At 39.7% G+C, this 15683-nt stretch overlaps 1 long non-coding RNA gene across 1 annotated transcript; it reads left to right on the top strand.

Annotated features, from left to right (window-relative positions):
- Positions 1 to 2269: 2269 nt before the first annotated feature.
- Positions 2270 to 5647, top strand: LOC119156335. Its single transcript, XR_005107077.1, has 3 exons — positions 2270 to 3024; positions 4773 to 4872; positions 5321 to 5647. It is a non-coding gene; the product is annotated as an uncharacterized LOC119156335 (long non-coding RNA).
- Positions 5648 to 15683: the final 10036 nt, after the last annotated feature.

Below are 15683 nucleotides of genomic sequence, written 5' to 3'. Positions count from 1 at the left end.
GAAGTAAGCAAGCACAGAAAAGATGTAACTTGCTTGCTTTCTCTTCCCAGAACAAAACCTTGTCACCTGTAAAAGGAAGTCTGTTGACCTGGAAACCTTTGACTGAGAACACCAGTTCCAGAGACACAGAAACACAAAGAAAAATAATAAGGAAGAGTTCAGGGAAAACTAAGAGCAGGTAGATAAAAGCCAAATAAAAAAAATAATTAAAAAGAAAAAATCCTGAAGCAACAGAAAAGTCAGTTCCATTAGAAAACAAAGATAATGAAAAAGAAGATAATGTGGAGAGCCAGGGTTTAAAACTATGCCTGTCGTTTACATCTTGACTCAGAAATGAAATTTTGTTATTAGAGCAAAATGCTAACCCGGCAAACAAAAGCAGAATGATTGAGTCTTATAAACACAGACATCTGGAAAAAGATTTGTAACCCTTGTACGTTCACTAGCCTGCACCATTAATAACTCTATTATTGAGAACACTTTTGCAATTTGAACAAAATAGCAGTGCTTGTGACATATATTAGATTGTAAAGTTAACATATGAATATTATATTGTAAAGGTTTATTTATTTAACATCCAAGTTCTGAAGTAGTTATTAATATTTTAGGTATTTCTTCAAAGATGGGCTTTTGGGATAAGTCATCCTGAACTCATGATCAGCAGAAAGCAGCTCATGGCCTCTGTGTCTCATCTTAAACCACTAGCCAGTAAGAAGTACCAGTACTAAGCTACTTTCCTGCCTGTATCAAGAATGCTTATCCAATCAACAGTTTGAGAGGCAATAAAAGGCTCAATGGAGACAGACATTTTTTCCTGATACACACTGGATCACCAGACAGGGGAAAGACTCCCCCTTCAGCGAGGTGTTAGTAGCTAAGTCACGTACAGAAGAGTACACCTTATCCGCCACAGGAACATTTCAATCTACAAACAATAAGGAAATCCATAATTTCACAGAAGGATTGTCAAAACGACCCTCTGAATAAGCAGAACATGAATAAGCTCCAGATGAGAGAAAATGAGCAAGAAATAAGCAACCACGGAGCTTGCAAGAAAAGCTGAGAGAGTTACTGATGGCAAAAGCTAATGCACAATGTGAAGAGCCATCAGGCCATGCCCTCATTTGTGCAATTACCCCCAAAGCCAGATGTAGTCATCCTCAGCATATACCTAAAAGGCATCCCTGTCCAACCAGGTGGGGATCACCTGTGAAACCAAATCCAGCAAAACCTGCAGATGTCTACCTCCATCTTCCAAGGCTCAAGGTCTTTACTACCTTTGTGTGATAGAATCATTTAGGTTGGACAAGATCTTTCAGATCATCAAGCCCAACCATTAACCCAGGACTGCCAAGCCCACCACTAAACCATGTCCCTAAGCACCTCATCTTCACCTATACATTTTTTAAATGTCTCCAGGGATGGTGACTCCACACCACCTTCCTGGGCAACCTGTTCCAATGCCTGACCACCATTTCAGCGAAGAATTTTTTCCTAATATCCCATCTAAACCTCCCCTGGTGCAGCTTGAGGCCCTTTACTCTTGTGCTATTGTTATCCCAAATCTGGGTTCCTCACCCTCTTGTTGATCCACCCAGAGCAGAGACAGTGGTTTATCCCCTGTCTGTGCAGAAATGGATGTTAGGTGGTAAATTCACAAAGCTAGCGTGCCTCTTAACACATGCTAAAACATTTTATATACTTTGAACAATTGTTTATAATTACATATAGTCACACTTAATTTTCACTTACGAGCCTTGTCTCCATTTAAAGGCACCACATTCCTTATTTTCACTACTTTGTGGGGAGGGGGCTTTGTTAGTAGGGGGCTTTCTTTGCTCAGGGTGGATCTTTCAGTATGCTAATTAGGATACTTCACACATAGTTCCAGTAATTTTCTGTTTGGCCTCATTAACCATTTGGGTTTCCTTGAGCTTATCTTGTTATTTCTTGATGCATTTATGGTGTTTATTCCTTCTCCCAAGGCCATGTTTTGTTTACTGTAAGGATTAACTAACATCCTCTGTTTTTCAAATTCTTTCTTGTTTTTCACTATACGTATTTATGTATTTTTTTTCTTTCTTTCTTTCTTTTTTAAAGTAAATAATTCTTGTATCACTATTGCATATTACTTGGGAGAAGGGACCGACCCCCCTGCCCACAGCCCCTGCCAGGAGCTGCAGAGAGCGATAAGGTCCCCCCTGAGCCGCCCCCTCTCCAGGCCAACCCCCCCCAGGTCCCTCAGCCGCCCCCCGTGAGCCTGGTGCTCCAGCCCCGTCCCCAGCCCCTGCCCGGCTCTGGACACGCTCCAGCCCCTCAGCGTCCCCCCTGCAGTGAGGGGCCCAAAAGTTTGCATTTGTACTGTGTCATCCTTAGCCAGGTCTTAAAGTCCTCCAGCCTCTTTCTGTCTAGTATTCGAAGAACCCAGCCCAGGTGCAACAGTCTTCTGTGAAGACAAGGAAGCCCAAGGCAGAGGCATACCTTAAAACTGTCATAGGACTGCTACGTATGGGCCAGGTAACCTCTGAAGCTGAAGGACTGTGGTACACTCAGAGGTATCCAGCTACATGTGTTCAAAGAATAACAGAGAGCATTGTCCCTAACCCCACATCAGAGAGTTGGTTTTGCAGGAATTAGGAGACTGAATTTCTTCCAGAAGCCTGCAATAACCAAGAACGATCTTTAGCATGTAGTTCAGAGAGAAAGCGAACCTCAGGATGAACTCCTGAGGCTTTCTGTAACCATAAGCAAATAATTCACAAGTACCTTTGAAATAAAATCAAAAGAAAGATTAGATCCTGGAGATTCTTAATTTTCTTTATAGGAAAGTCAAATATAACTTTTCTATAATATTATTATTTTACTATTATATGCTATATAATATTATTACTTTATAATATTAAGTAGTACAATTTATTTTACTTGCATTCTGTTGAGGTTTTTTAGGATACATTTCAGAAGCTCTGCACAAGGAAGACTGGGACTACAGGCTGGAAAAGGATACGAGCATTCAAGATGGGAAAGGTACCGGTGATATGATAGCAATTTGTATTGTCCTTACAAGATTAAGAATGAACATTGAGTCCTTGACAGACTGGTCAGCAATTTAAGAAAACTACTACCAAGGCAATTTTAGTAAACTAGTAGCAAGGGCTATTTTAGGAACAGGAATACCAAATTTACTTACAGCTTTTAAAAACAAACAAACAAAAAAAACTAGCAGCCTAGTGATGCTCAGGAACTGACGGGGAAAATTCAACTCAGGTAAGAAATGCCCAACTGGATACCAAAGCTCACAGGGTGCAAGGATCCATAAAGCAGAGTCGTAATCCTGCAGGGCTGTCTAAAACCACAGTGCTGCCAGTGACAGGTTACAGAGCAAACCAGAACAGTATCAAGAGGTACACCCCCAGTAAACGAAAGCAGGTTCTCACTTCATTGCATCATTTCTTAGAAACACAGCTTTATCAATACCTGTTCTTCCCGGGGGCAACCCAGACCTTTGCTAGGTGAAGGTCAATACATAAACACACTTCCTCCTAGTGAATTCTTGTTAAAGTGGAGCTTAAGTTATTGCAATATAGGAAAAATGACTGCATCGTATTGAAACTCAAAAATAGAGAAAGGAAATGAAGGAATATTGACACAAACGTCTCCTGTTGCCGAGTTTCACTTCAGTAAATTCACAGGCTGACAAACAGAAATATTTTCACAATTTTGTTTTAGAGTAGCATACCTGATGCTGATTGTGAAAACACACCACAAAAGAATTTATCAATAAACAGCAGGAGATGCAGAAGTCATAAATGACAACCTGTCCTTAGAGAAAGACAAAAGGAAATTAACTCTAAGGTTTTATCCAAGGACTACGCTGAGTACAGTGTCTAATAAAACTTAAGGAAGCATAACACATGAAGGAATAGGTTTTGGTTCCTTTTCATTGTGAAATACATTGTACAGCACCAAAAGGAACGGATAACTGGGGACAGTGAAAGTTTGAGTCTTACTTATATTTTCCTATAAATTACACCTGGTATTTAATTTTACAAAAGGAAAACTAAGCACTTGCATTTAAATATCACTAACATTAATAAACATCCAAAAGATGTTTACTTCCATCCCTAAGAATGAAAGATCTGAAAGCAAGCTTTCACTGAGAGCTTGAGGAAGAACCCAATAAACACAAGAGAGAGAAGTACTAAAACAATTCTCAAAAATTTATCTCCGGTAACAGAAGACAAATCGTTTCAAAAGTGTTAGGTCTCTCCCATCTCACCCCCATGCTGGTATCACTCGGTACAATGTCCTAGAAATGTCAGAAGCAGAAAAACAAGGGATCCATTTCTTTGTTGTGGCCTCTGCCAAATTAGAGTCAGTCAAGGAAAAATTAACATTCTGCTGTACAGGTGGAGTTGTGCCAGGGACAAGATACCCGCACAGCAAGAACAAATTTAAGAATTAAATTGCACTACCTTTCTACTGCTAACCTTCCCCAATTCCATCACATATATCTCTCTTCTCGAAATGTGTTATAGCAGCTGTCTACCTATGCGAAGAGCAGAAGAAAGCTGGGAGTGAAAAGAACTCATCTTGGGGGAGTACGGGATTCAGAGTGAAGAAAAGAACAGAGGGAATTGGGTTTTAGAGTTTTTTCTTTGCTTTCTGTCAACAAAGTACTAAAGAGAAATCAGATTCAAAACTGGGGGTGTCACTGAATCACTTCTGTTAGTGATCTCAGTAGCCATAACTGACTAAATATGTTGTCTTGACAGAAATGAAAGTTATCTGGAGAAAAGAAAAAAAGGTAGAGCACTGCAGAACTCAGTGCCGAGACCCCCTACTGAACCAAAGACTCAGCACGATGCTAAAGAGGTACGGTGTTGCTGAAGGTACCATCTGTTGTGTTTAGATCTGAGAAGTTGAAGGGCTAGTTAGAGGCAAAACACCACGCTAGCAAGAAACTTTATTCCTCAGCCCTGAAACCTTCCTGAGCTGAGCAGATCAGATGGAACCCATACTTCCACGTCATATTCAGCCACATGCATTTTGTGTGCTCAAAGAAAGAATTGTGCGCTTAGGTGGAACCAGCTTTTAGGCCCGTTCACTGTTGACTTCAAAAATAGCAGCTATTGATAAGTTATCAAACAGCTACTGGGAACTGATTAATCACTCCATTTGCAATACAAAGAAAATTGGTTTGGTTGGTTTGGGTTGTTGGCTTTTTTTTTTTGCATAAGCCATGAAAAAACTGTCCAGAAGCTTTGTGCTGAATCAGGACTCCATACCATTTACCATTTTCATGCCACCTCCCTCCTCATAGGCTTTGGTTGACTTACAAGAAAGCTGCGGACGGTGGCTGAGATCCATCTCAAGGGTAGCCACTCTTCATGTAGGAAGAAAAGGTTTCCCATCCACCCTCATAAAATGAAGAAAAACAACCGAGCCTGAATATGCTGTAGACAATTAATGACCCAAAAAGCCTGTGCCTCCCTGCCACTGAATGCTGATCAATCTGACTTAGCTTGGGAAGCTGCTTAGCTTAGTAAGAAGGATCTGTACTGCTAAAAGGAACTGCATATTGCTACACCAAAGGGAGACCGAGGCAGAATTTATTATCCCTCCTCCTCTTTGACTAGTATCAAATACACTTAGGTAAACAAAATCTACCTACAGAGTTCAACTACTAACTACCTAATATCATCATTGTATTTGGCCACTTAAAAAAAATAAAACAAAACCCCAAACATTTTTATTTTGAAAAATATCAAAATGTGTATTTCCCGGGGGGGGAGGTACTTCATAGCTTGTTAGAGAAAATAAGGTTTTCTCTTGAAATTTTCTTGAACTTAACCTTCTGTTTCTAACCTCCAGTCAAGATTTCTCCCTTTGTATAACAATTTTGTGCATTTAAAATTCAGCTACTTGCCAAGCAAATAGCATCTGTTTAAACAAAAGGAAGAGATTAGTGGCGTCTACTGTCTGTGATAGGGAAAGAGCCAAGCTTTGATAAAACTACGTTTCAAGTTTGCCTTTACTGTTTTCAAAAACCGCAGCTGTTCCCTCCAACTTTCTTAAGCCTCGAGCTTTCTCACATGACCTTGAAGACTGACAAAGATGCAAAATTGTTCCAGACGCTTGCAAACTTTCTAAAGCAATGCCTTTCCGTGTTCCCTGTGATTTCCTTTTTATGGTCAGGCTCATTTAACAAATATTAATTAAGTTGAGGGGCACCCATCTGTGACATAACTCTTTCTTCTAGAGGTAATATCATATAGCTGCATGACAAAACTAGAATTTGTAGAGGTTAACTAGTTAACCCATTCAGAATTCTCATCATAAGGGTGAAATCAAAGAGAGAAATCCATTAACAACTCCCAAATGCAACAAAACATTAGCTCTTTAATACTAGAGTTATTTTCCCATAATAAAAAAGTAAAATATAAAATGCTTCCCCCCCCCCAAAAAAAAAAAAAAAAGAAAAAGATTCACTGGGGTTTTCTTCATTTCTTCTTGTGAGATTCATGTATAATAATAACACAAATCAGAAAAAGGAGTAGAGCACTGTCAATTACCTGAATCTAAAACTGATTATACTTTTCCCTCTTTTTCTTTTTAATGTGTTCAAGCAGTTCTTTATGCTCTTAGCCTGAATGAAGAGTGATTAAGAAAAAATCTTGCCAGGGTGAGGTAGCAAAAGTAGCTGTTCTTGCCCAGATCAAATCCGCCCTAAGAACAAAAACCTGAGTTCTAATCTCAAAAGGACCTAAGGATATTATAATTTTGTGAGATGACTTTTTCTTCTCTGGAGATGCAAGGAGATTCTGAATTTTCCTTCTCTTGCTCTTAGTACTCATGTTATAGATGAAAAATTCCTAGTCAGTAAATTCTATTGATCATTTAAGTGCTTAGCCTTGGAGACAGACAGACAATAAGTTTTTCTTATTGTGGTATGCACTGACACAGATTTAAAAGCACTGTCAGTTTTCCATAACAATGTTTAGATCATAAGAACGCTAGAATTTATACAATTCTTTAGTCACTTTATCAATATGTCCTTTATCAGGGCTGTTCAGAAGCAGGAAAGCGTGAGTTTAGAGCAAGAGCTATCTACAGCTTAGAATGCTGTGCAGGTCTTGCTTATACAAAGGTTTATAATTTCACTTAATGCTGTGCACCATCAGATCAATAGGCTACCTTTCCTTAGCTCCTAAACTCCTATGCCAACAGAGCTATTTGTGTCTCAGGCTGGGAGTATGAAGCATCAAGGCTGTTGATCAGAGGTGTTTACAACATACAAAAAACATTAGGCAGACCAAAAAGCCCACAAAGTTCACTGCAGAAACATGGTATTTAAAAATGACACGTTTTCAGTTCTTTTCTGCCTTCTGGGATTGGACTCCACAGGCAACACATCTTTTAGGCTTTCATCTAGAACAAGTAGTATAAAAAGCTAATTTGATTTTTAAAAAAATGAAAATGCAAGCTCTTACAGATTCCCAGGAGGGGGATAATGCTTTACACAGAGTGCTTACTACGACAGGGCTCGACCAACCCAAGATACTGGCATGGCTAATGCAGCGACTCCAATTTTGTGCTCCATGGAATGGTCCCAGAGACCCTCACACAGACATTTCAAATGGAAAATTTGATTAAAATAATGATGTAAAAACCTGATGCAGCTATGACAAGAAGAAACATTTAGAATCTCTGAGTGTTGATGCAGCTCGAAGAATCTTGCAAGACACTAATTAATGCATAACAGGCTATAGTCTCACTGGCACAGAAAAACGCAATCAATTAGAAGTGAAATACATGACTCCGTAAGGACAGCTCAAAGATCTAATGGAAATGGAGATGAAGGGAGTGAACCAATGAAGACTGCAGAAGACAAGTTAAAGCTGACAGAAAAAAAGGTAAAGGCAGCAAAACAGAATGAGAAATTGCTAGCTACAGGGACTGAGGAGTGATAGAAAGTCTTTATCAATTATAGAAGAAAAAAAAAAAAAAAGGCAAAGCAAAAGCTGGAAGACCAGCCCTGCACTTAGCTAGGTAGGTGCCCCTTTCTCTCAAATTAATGAGGTGTTGCATTAGTACAGCTGAGAAGAGATTCTTGCCGAGAGACTGTAACAATTCCTTGACAGTGAAGGTCTCATGGCCTCTAGGAACTCCCAAGGGAAAAAGTGGAAGCTTCCTGGCTTCAGTTAATTAAAGATTACATGGAGAGAGAACTCTGAAGAATATTCAGTAAGGGAAAAAACCTGAATCACTAAAGGACAGCTATCTTATTTTTCCATCTCTAATTCTTATTCGGCATGATTGTCGTTCACAGGCTTATCAGCAGATTATTGCTCACTGATAAATTGTGGAAGGTACAGAAGATGCAGTATCTCTGTACGGAGAACCAATCTGTGATCATTCTGGGCCAGATGCAACAATGCCAATCTACACCACCTGAGTATGTGTGTGTCACTTATTGAAACATCTTATCGTTATCCATAACAATATTAACTCAGATTTATGGCTTGCACCTTTTCTGAAGTATTCAGGAAATAAAATAAACAGAACACAAAAAACCACCTTCCCCTATTCCTTATGTAGCCCATGTAAGAAGCTCTCCAAATTGTGTTTTGGGGAATCATAAGTATTCTCTCAGCATTGTTCTGGAGGGGGAATGAAAAGTGGATGAAGAGATCCAGGTAAGAGGCAAGGCTGTCAACTACCAGACAAGAAGATAGGAAGGAGCAGCACAGTCTTTCTGCATAGCGATTACACTAAAACTCCCATAACCAGAGACATTTATCAACAAGGACAAGACCCTTATACACCAGGACAGCTGTTATCTCTGGCCTTAGATATTTGCAATGACTACAATCCTAGGGACTTCATCTTCTGTCCTATTAAAGTTTGCCTTGATGAAATTTTCCATGCTCTAGTTTAAATCCAATAATTCCTCAGTTCTCACCAACTAATGAAAACAATAGGCAGCTACTCAACTCTTTATGCATTCGTAGACATTATCACATTTCCACTCTCTAGACTGAAGGTGGGTTTTTTTTTCCCTAGACTCCTTCCTCTCTGACAATTATAATTTCTAACTCTTCAGTCTCATTACTAGTATCTGCCTGTATTAATCATTTCTTTGAAAAAAACATGCTTCCAAAAATCAGTATTTCTGTTGAGGATTCAGTACACAGGCCGGTTCACTGTTGCCAAGTGAATAAGAATAATTTCTCTGCTTTCCTTTTATATTATACCATAATTGTGTTAACTTAATGTGAATTTGCTGTACTAGTCACCATCTCTGGTAGTTATTCCTCCACTGGTGGAAGAATACTTCATATTTAGTTCTCTCTTGCAGATTATAATAGCGCTCTCCCAATTTGTCTGTTCATTTTTATGATGACCTACAACCACAGCTGCCCTGTGCAAGAATAGAACCCAAACTGACCAACAAGAATTCTCTCACCCCAGGCCAGATTTGCTAAGTCCAACACTTCAACTATAAGATAAATGCAAAAGGTCCTCTCTCTCACAGCAAGGGCTGTACACCACGTGTGCATAGCACATTACCTCGTCTTCATTCAACTGTCTTGATCCCACAGGATAAAACATGTGTCTACGCAAACTTTTAGCACGCGAAGCCGCCGTGCCTGGCTTAAGCATGTGGGAGTAGTAGAAAACCACCGTGTTGCTTTACATCAAGGAACATGACATGATAGGGCACCGCACCACAAGGATCTTCACCTGAGAGCACAGTATCCCACTGGCACTCTCCACCCCATGCCCCATAGGGAGAGACACACAAAATCCAGAGAAATTAAAGCTCCAGCAAAGGGAACTCTCCATTATTAGAAAATGAGCACGGTCAGGCTGTACGCTGTACCTCTCATACCTTGTCAACACCAGTATGGATGTTAAGTCAGAATAATCCTACTCAAGAAACCCAGGTATACAGGAGAACTTGCATCTCAGTCTTTCTCTCAGTTTTGTAGCTGCAGCACTCATGCATTGTGCCTTATCAGGATGCCATGATGTTATTTGTTTATGAACAGTGGGAGGAGCAGCTGAGTAATACCAAACAGCTGCAATTTTCCAGCCACAAGTACTCTGCATTGTAACTGGGGATTAGAGAAATTTATTTAACAACTTCTGTAACACAGCACACTGACACAGCAGAGCCCTTCTGTATATTATTAAGTGCTCCAGATCATGGACCAGCTCACAGCAAACTCTAATTTCAAAGACTGGCAAAAATGCAGATATTTACTGTATTGTATTGAATTTACAGTATTAAGCACATGTGTGCCAAGAATAATGTCTGGCTGAATTATCTTGCTATAAAATTCTGAGGAAATACATGTAGTTGCAGACAGTATCTTTAGACAGATCAGCTATGGCATGTATGTGTATATATCTCTCCGTGTGTGAACAGAATTTGTAAGCAACTGTTATACAGATGCTTTCTTTCCTATTTCTGCTAATATTTATGGAGGATGTCTTGGAATATTATTTTTATGTTATTTGTTCATACCATTTATTTCCTGAATTCATGTATTGTATTAGCCCAATCACTAAGGAGCAAAGCTGAAACTGGGGTTTCTGACTCAACGTAGAGCAACTCACAGTCCCTGAAAATTTAGAAAACAGCTTCTCTGTCTCTTTTTTTTCATGGAAGGAAAAATGTCTAATCCCCTCAAGGAGATATGAAGATGTAAGGGTTCCATACCATCGGTATCGTTCCTACAGTGATTTTAGTATATTTAAAGACTTTTGTGTTGCCTTCAAAATTTCAGTCAACTCCTACAGTCCAGTACAGCTGTCTTATTCAAGGTTGTTGTATCGTTCAAGCCTTACTTGAGTCCTCAAGGTAGTTTTTGGATGAAATGTACTCCCTGCTGGCCTTCTTCAGTGTCTATTAGTTTTCCTTATCTAGTTATCACTGTTAGCTTCTGGTGCAGCTCTCTACCTGAGGCTGAGAGTGCTTATGTCAGAAATAGTACACTAAACCAGCTACCACATTCTTGTGGCAAGAGCTGCATTGGGTGCCTCTGGGCTGTGCTGCATCGTGCAGTTTAACCCCACACACAAACCACCAGCATCTTGGCTGCACCACCAGCCCTGCTCTTCGGAAGACTTTGCTCCAGGGGAGGGTGAATACCGTGGGATAACAGACTGCTGCGTTTGTAGCTGCAATGAAAGGAATGGAAGAGAGCTAGCAATGGACAGAGTAGAGCTGGATACACAAACTTTGCTTACTTGTCACATCCACAAAGGTAGTCAGGTGCCTCTAAAAAGTTGTAAGTCCCAATCACCTTTCACTGGCCTCAGCACCTAAAGTTTCAGCAAACTGCTGAAGCCTCTTGTCAACCTACATAAGAATTACATGGGATGGGAGGCACTAGAAGTAGGAAATGGGATCATCGCATGCATTTAGTTTCCAGAGACTTTACTGGGTTTTACATGCGATTGGTGAAACTTCCATTCAAGCATGAATCATACTTCTAGACAGATTTGCAGATCAAATAAGCCTTTCAAAATTACACAGAAGATTTTCGTACAGCACCTTTTTGCATCTGAGGTTCTCAGATCTTGCAAAATGTATTCTTTTTAGTATAAATTCAGGTAAGACTTGGGGCAAGCATGGTTTAATATTTCGTATCAGAGTGACACTCAGTTCTTTAATTGCAGTTTGAAAGACGTCAAGCAGAATGGATAACACTGTCCTCTCAGTTCCTCTGATAAATTTAGTTATCTCACTGAAATCCATGGAAGTGAAAATGAAAGAGGATTTCTATTTTTTGTCTAGCCCAGAATGTTTCTAAAGTGGTGCAATATGTATTACACTCAGTGATTCAAAGCCATGTATTTGTATTTCAGAAAAACTCAGGCTCTGTCATGTGCTGGTTGTGTTTAAAGGCCAAGAAGCTCTTCTAAACCGATAGCATTTGTGTGGTTGGAAAGGAGTTTTTGCTGACTCAGGCTTTCTGAAACACAAAAGGTCAAAAGTCAAAGGAAATCTCTGCTGCATCCAATGAACCAATAATCTAGAAACTCAAGGTATTTGGTGATATTACATTCAGGAAGGGAGTACAAATATCTTCCCCTCCTTTTCCTTGCTGTAGATTTCAAGTTACTTTTCTGACGTGGCAGTAAATCTGAAGATAGAAAAAGCATTGAAAATCTATCACTCCATGAAATGGAATTATTTTATTTCCAGTCTCATGCAGTACTTTGAAGGTGAACTCTATTTCATTTTCTGATGGTACTCTTTTCTTTCTGTTTTTGAAAGCTGTGTGCATGGAAGAACAAAGGGAAAGGATTTATTCTCTTCAGATGTGGTTAGAAAAAGGAAAATACAATACAGTAAGCGCAGAATAGATCTGACTAAATAAGTATTGTTCTACAAAAAAAGGAGACATTTAATTTCTGGAAAGCATTATGACATTAATAAGTTTTGTAAAGAAACCTAGTTAGTAGAGCCCAGTCTAAATGCTCTATTTAGCACGTGTAATTCTGTATTATTCTTCTAGTCTTCTATTGGTGTAAAGAACTTGGGAAGAAACAAAATGCATAGATTATAGGCTTGACAAGGACCTCTAACAGATAAGAGACCATTCCTCTACTATTTCGGGCAGCCAAGTTATTTGAGTCATAATCTTGGCAAGCTTTTAAAAAAATTGAAGGCTGGCTGCCCCTGCAGTTCTGTTGAGAAGCTGGTTCAGAATGACATTTCTCCCACAACAAAGCAGCTTTCAATTAGTTTCCATCTTAAATGTATTCACAGTTAGTTAATGTCTTGTTTCTTTTCACAGTTGTTTCTTTTTTTTATTTCTTATATTAGGTAATTACTTCCACTTTGCAGTTTAACTGCTTAATTACAAGTTGTACTTCATGATTTTTAAATGGTTATACTTAAACCAAAAGCTTACACTTAATTTTTATGGGAGAGGCTTGTGTTGTTTTCTGTGGCTAGATAGCACTGAAAAACATTTAAGCCCAAAGATTACAATTTGCAATTGGTTTGTAAAGACCGGATTTCACAAAATGCAATATTTGGTGTAGCATACTTAACTGCTGCCCAGTGAGAAATTCCTTCCTTTCTATATGGGCTAAGTTTCCCTTAGTTCTTACTGTATCCCTTAAAAATTGAGATTAAATTGCTGGTCAGGAATCAGTGTCCCTTTGCCCAGGGACGTATTCTGCTTGCACGAGTAAATTGATCTCAGGGACTCCAGTGCCGCCTTATTCTGCAACTTCTTGGTTACATTGTACTTTAACATTGTGGCTAGATAAATGGTAATAAATACAAATATTTAAGACTCGCAGCCACGTATCTTAGCATTTCCTAGACTGTAATAAATAACTCTTGATGTTTCCTACGGGTATGGAAGAGGCAGTTATTAAAGGCCTTCCGAAAAGGAAATGCTGTAAATCCCATAAGCACAAAATATTACCTATTCTAGCAGAGATATAAAGATTCACTGGAGGAAGAATTTGTGCTTAAAGATTTCTGTGAGTGTCTGTGTCAACAGCCAGGTGCCACAGGCATTTGCAAAATTTCTCATCTCACCCTGGAGACATGTCAGCACCTAATTTTGCTCCTGTCAAGTCTTTCACCTTACTTTTTCTCAGCTTGCCCTTTCTTCCAGCCCTCTAAGTGTTGGCATGCAATTGCTCAGTTTCTGCTTCAGAAAATTATATTCTCCTTTCACCCAATAATCAAATGGTCAGAACACTCGCCTATTTTGCGAAATGTTGGTTCTCTGCTTTTCCTGGGAGTGTATAAAGTCACATCCTCTACTTTCCATGCTAGTGCAGCCTGAGGATGCTTCAGAACTGCATGAAAAAAGAAGAGCAGATGTGGGAACACTGTCCCAGCGCATACTTTAACTTGGAGCATGAGAAGAGCTGAAAATCCTGCAGAGGAGGAACTAGGAGCCTGATCTACATCCCAGAAGAGATACCTCTGTGAAATGGGGTATGTGCTGGGGCAGGGTGTAAGCAAAAACATTTTCTCAAGCCTTTGGGGGTTAAGGTGCCCAAGACAGCAGAGAAACACTTTTCCATATCTAAGTATGCCACTCATGGCACTATCTTTCAAGCATGTTTGACATGACCCACCTTCCAGACATTACAGGCTTCCCAAGCCCCACAGAGATGGGGCCTCTGATCCTGCTGCCTAAGAGCCTTCAAGCTAAGCCAAACTCATTCCCCCAATCCCTCTCCGCTGTCCTTGAAGATAATTCAAAAATGCTTTCTCTTTTTCTTCCACCAGGAGAGTTATGAGAAAGAAGCACCAGCAAAGAGGAGGAAGCTGTGCATTCTCCAACCAGAGCAGCTGCTTGCAAAGTTCACTGTGCCAACAATCTTAGTGCAGTGCAGAGCACCAAGCTGTAAAACCTTGCAAAAGAAAATCCCTGAAAAGGGCCACGTCACATCTTTTGGGGGGCATTTCCAGCAGTTAAACTTTGTATACTAGATCTGGGGGGAAAAAAAAACACAAAACAACAGATTTTTTTTTTTTGCTATTTAACTTTTCACCCAGACTACACAGAGAAGTAAAGCACCTACGTTGGATGTTTTGAGTTCCACTAGTGGTCCATGTGGCCAATAGCATGTTTCTCTGCTTAGGACCCACAGGGAATTCCAACAGAAAAAGATCACCTCACCCTTGGCAAGCTTTTCTGTGTACTTTCCTCTAGGAAATTCCTTAATCTCAGGTGTCCCAAGAGCATCGCTCCACTTTATTCTGCATTGTCTCCACAGTAATCACAGACAGGAGAAGGAACCTGGTGAGGCAAGGAAGGGTTTCTCTTCTCAACTGACAGTGAGGGTTCTCCCCCCAGCTGTCACATACCACAATGCAGCATCTGCAGGGACTTGACATAATTCCCAAGACCCAAGGACACCTGTGTTTTGATCATAAAGCAACTGCAGTGGGGCACCAAATAGGAGATGACTGCATAACCGTATGGTACTGCATCTTCTGTAAAATGGACCTTTTGCGATTCAACGAGCTATCCAAATACACAACTTCAAACACTGCAACAGATATTTACACATCCACAAATAGTTCCAAATCTGAACATGGCTTTTTTTAGCCAGCCTACCTGAATCCATACTCAAACATGATAAGCATAGTTCTACAACTGATTAAGAGAAATCTGAATTTTTATATATAAAAAAGTTCATTATTATTTTTCTCAGAATATTTTCCTAAGTATTCCTCCTACTTTAGAGTTCTGTTGGCTGTTGGTTGTTTTTTTAAAAAAAAAAAAACAAAAACGAGAGAGAATTCTGAATCTCCACATCTTATGCGCATCTAAGAAGAACCAGAAACTCATTCAGCTATAACCTTCCAGAAGATGGAGGGGTTATTTTCTGTTTTTCATGATGAAGATGCAAAAAAATCCACAAGACGACAGTTATTTCTGGTTCCAGGAGCCTACTTCTTTCAATGCAGTTCACTAAGTAATTTGACCTTATTTCTCATAATGATGTCTTTCCTTTGCCAGTGCTGATTACCACTGAATCTGACCCCAGTTCATCTCAGTTATATAAAAATATGGTCTTGCCGAGAGGCCATTATTAATGGCCATTAGCTCCTCATGCAGAAGATCATTGCTTTCTGTATAGAGGAAATGCACAGAGTGACGAACGAAGAGACCTTGCTGCATGGTTTG

Source organism: Falco rusticolus, chromosome 12 (assembly GCF_015220075.1).
Source record: "Falco rusticolus isolate bFalRus1 chromosome 12, bFalRus1.pri, whole genome shotgun sequence".
Classification (NCBI taxonomy): Eukaryota; Metazoa; Chordata; class Aves; order Falconiformes; family Falconidae; genus Falco; species Falco rusticolus.
This window is presented reverse-complemented; position numbering and strand designations above follow the sequence as displayed.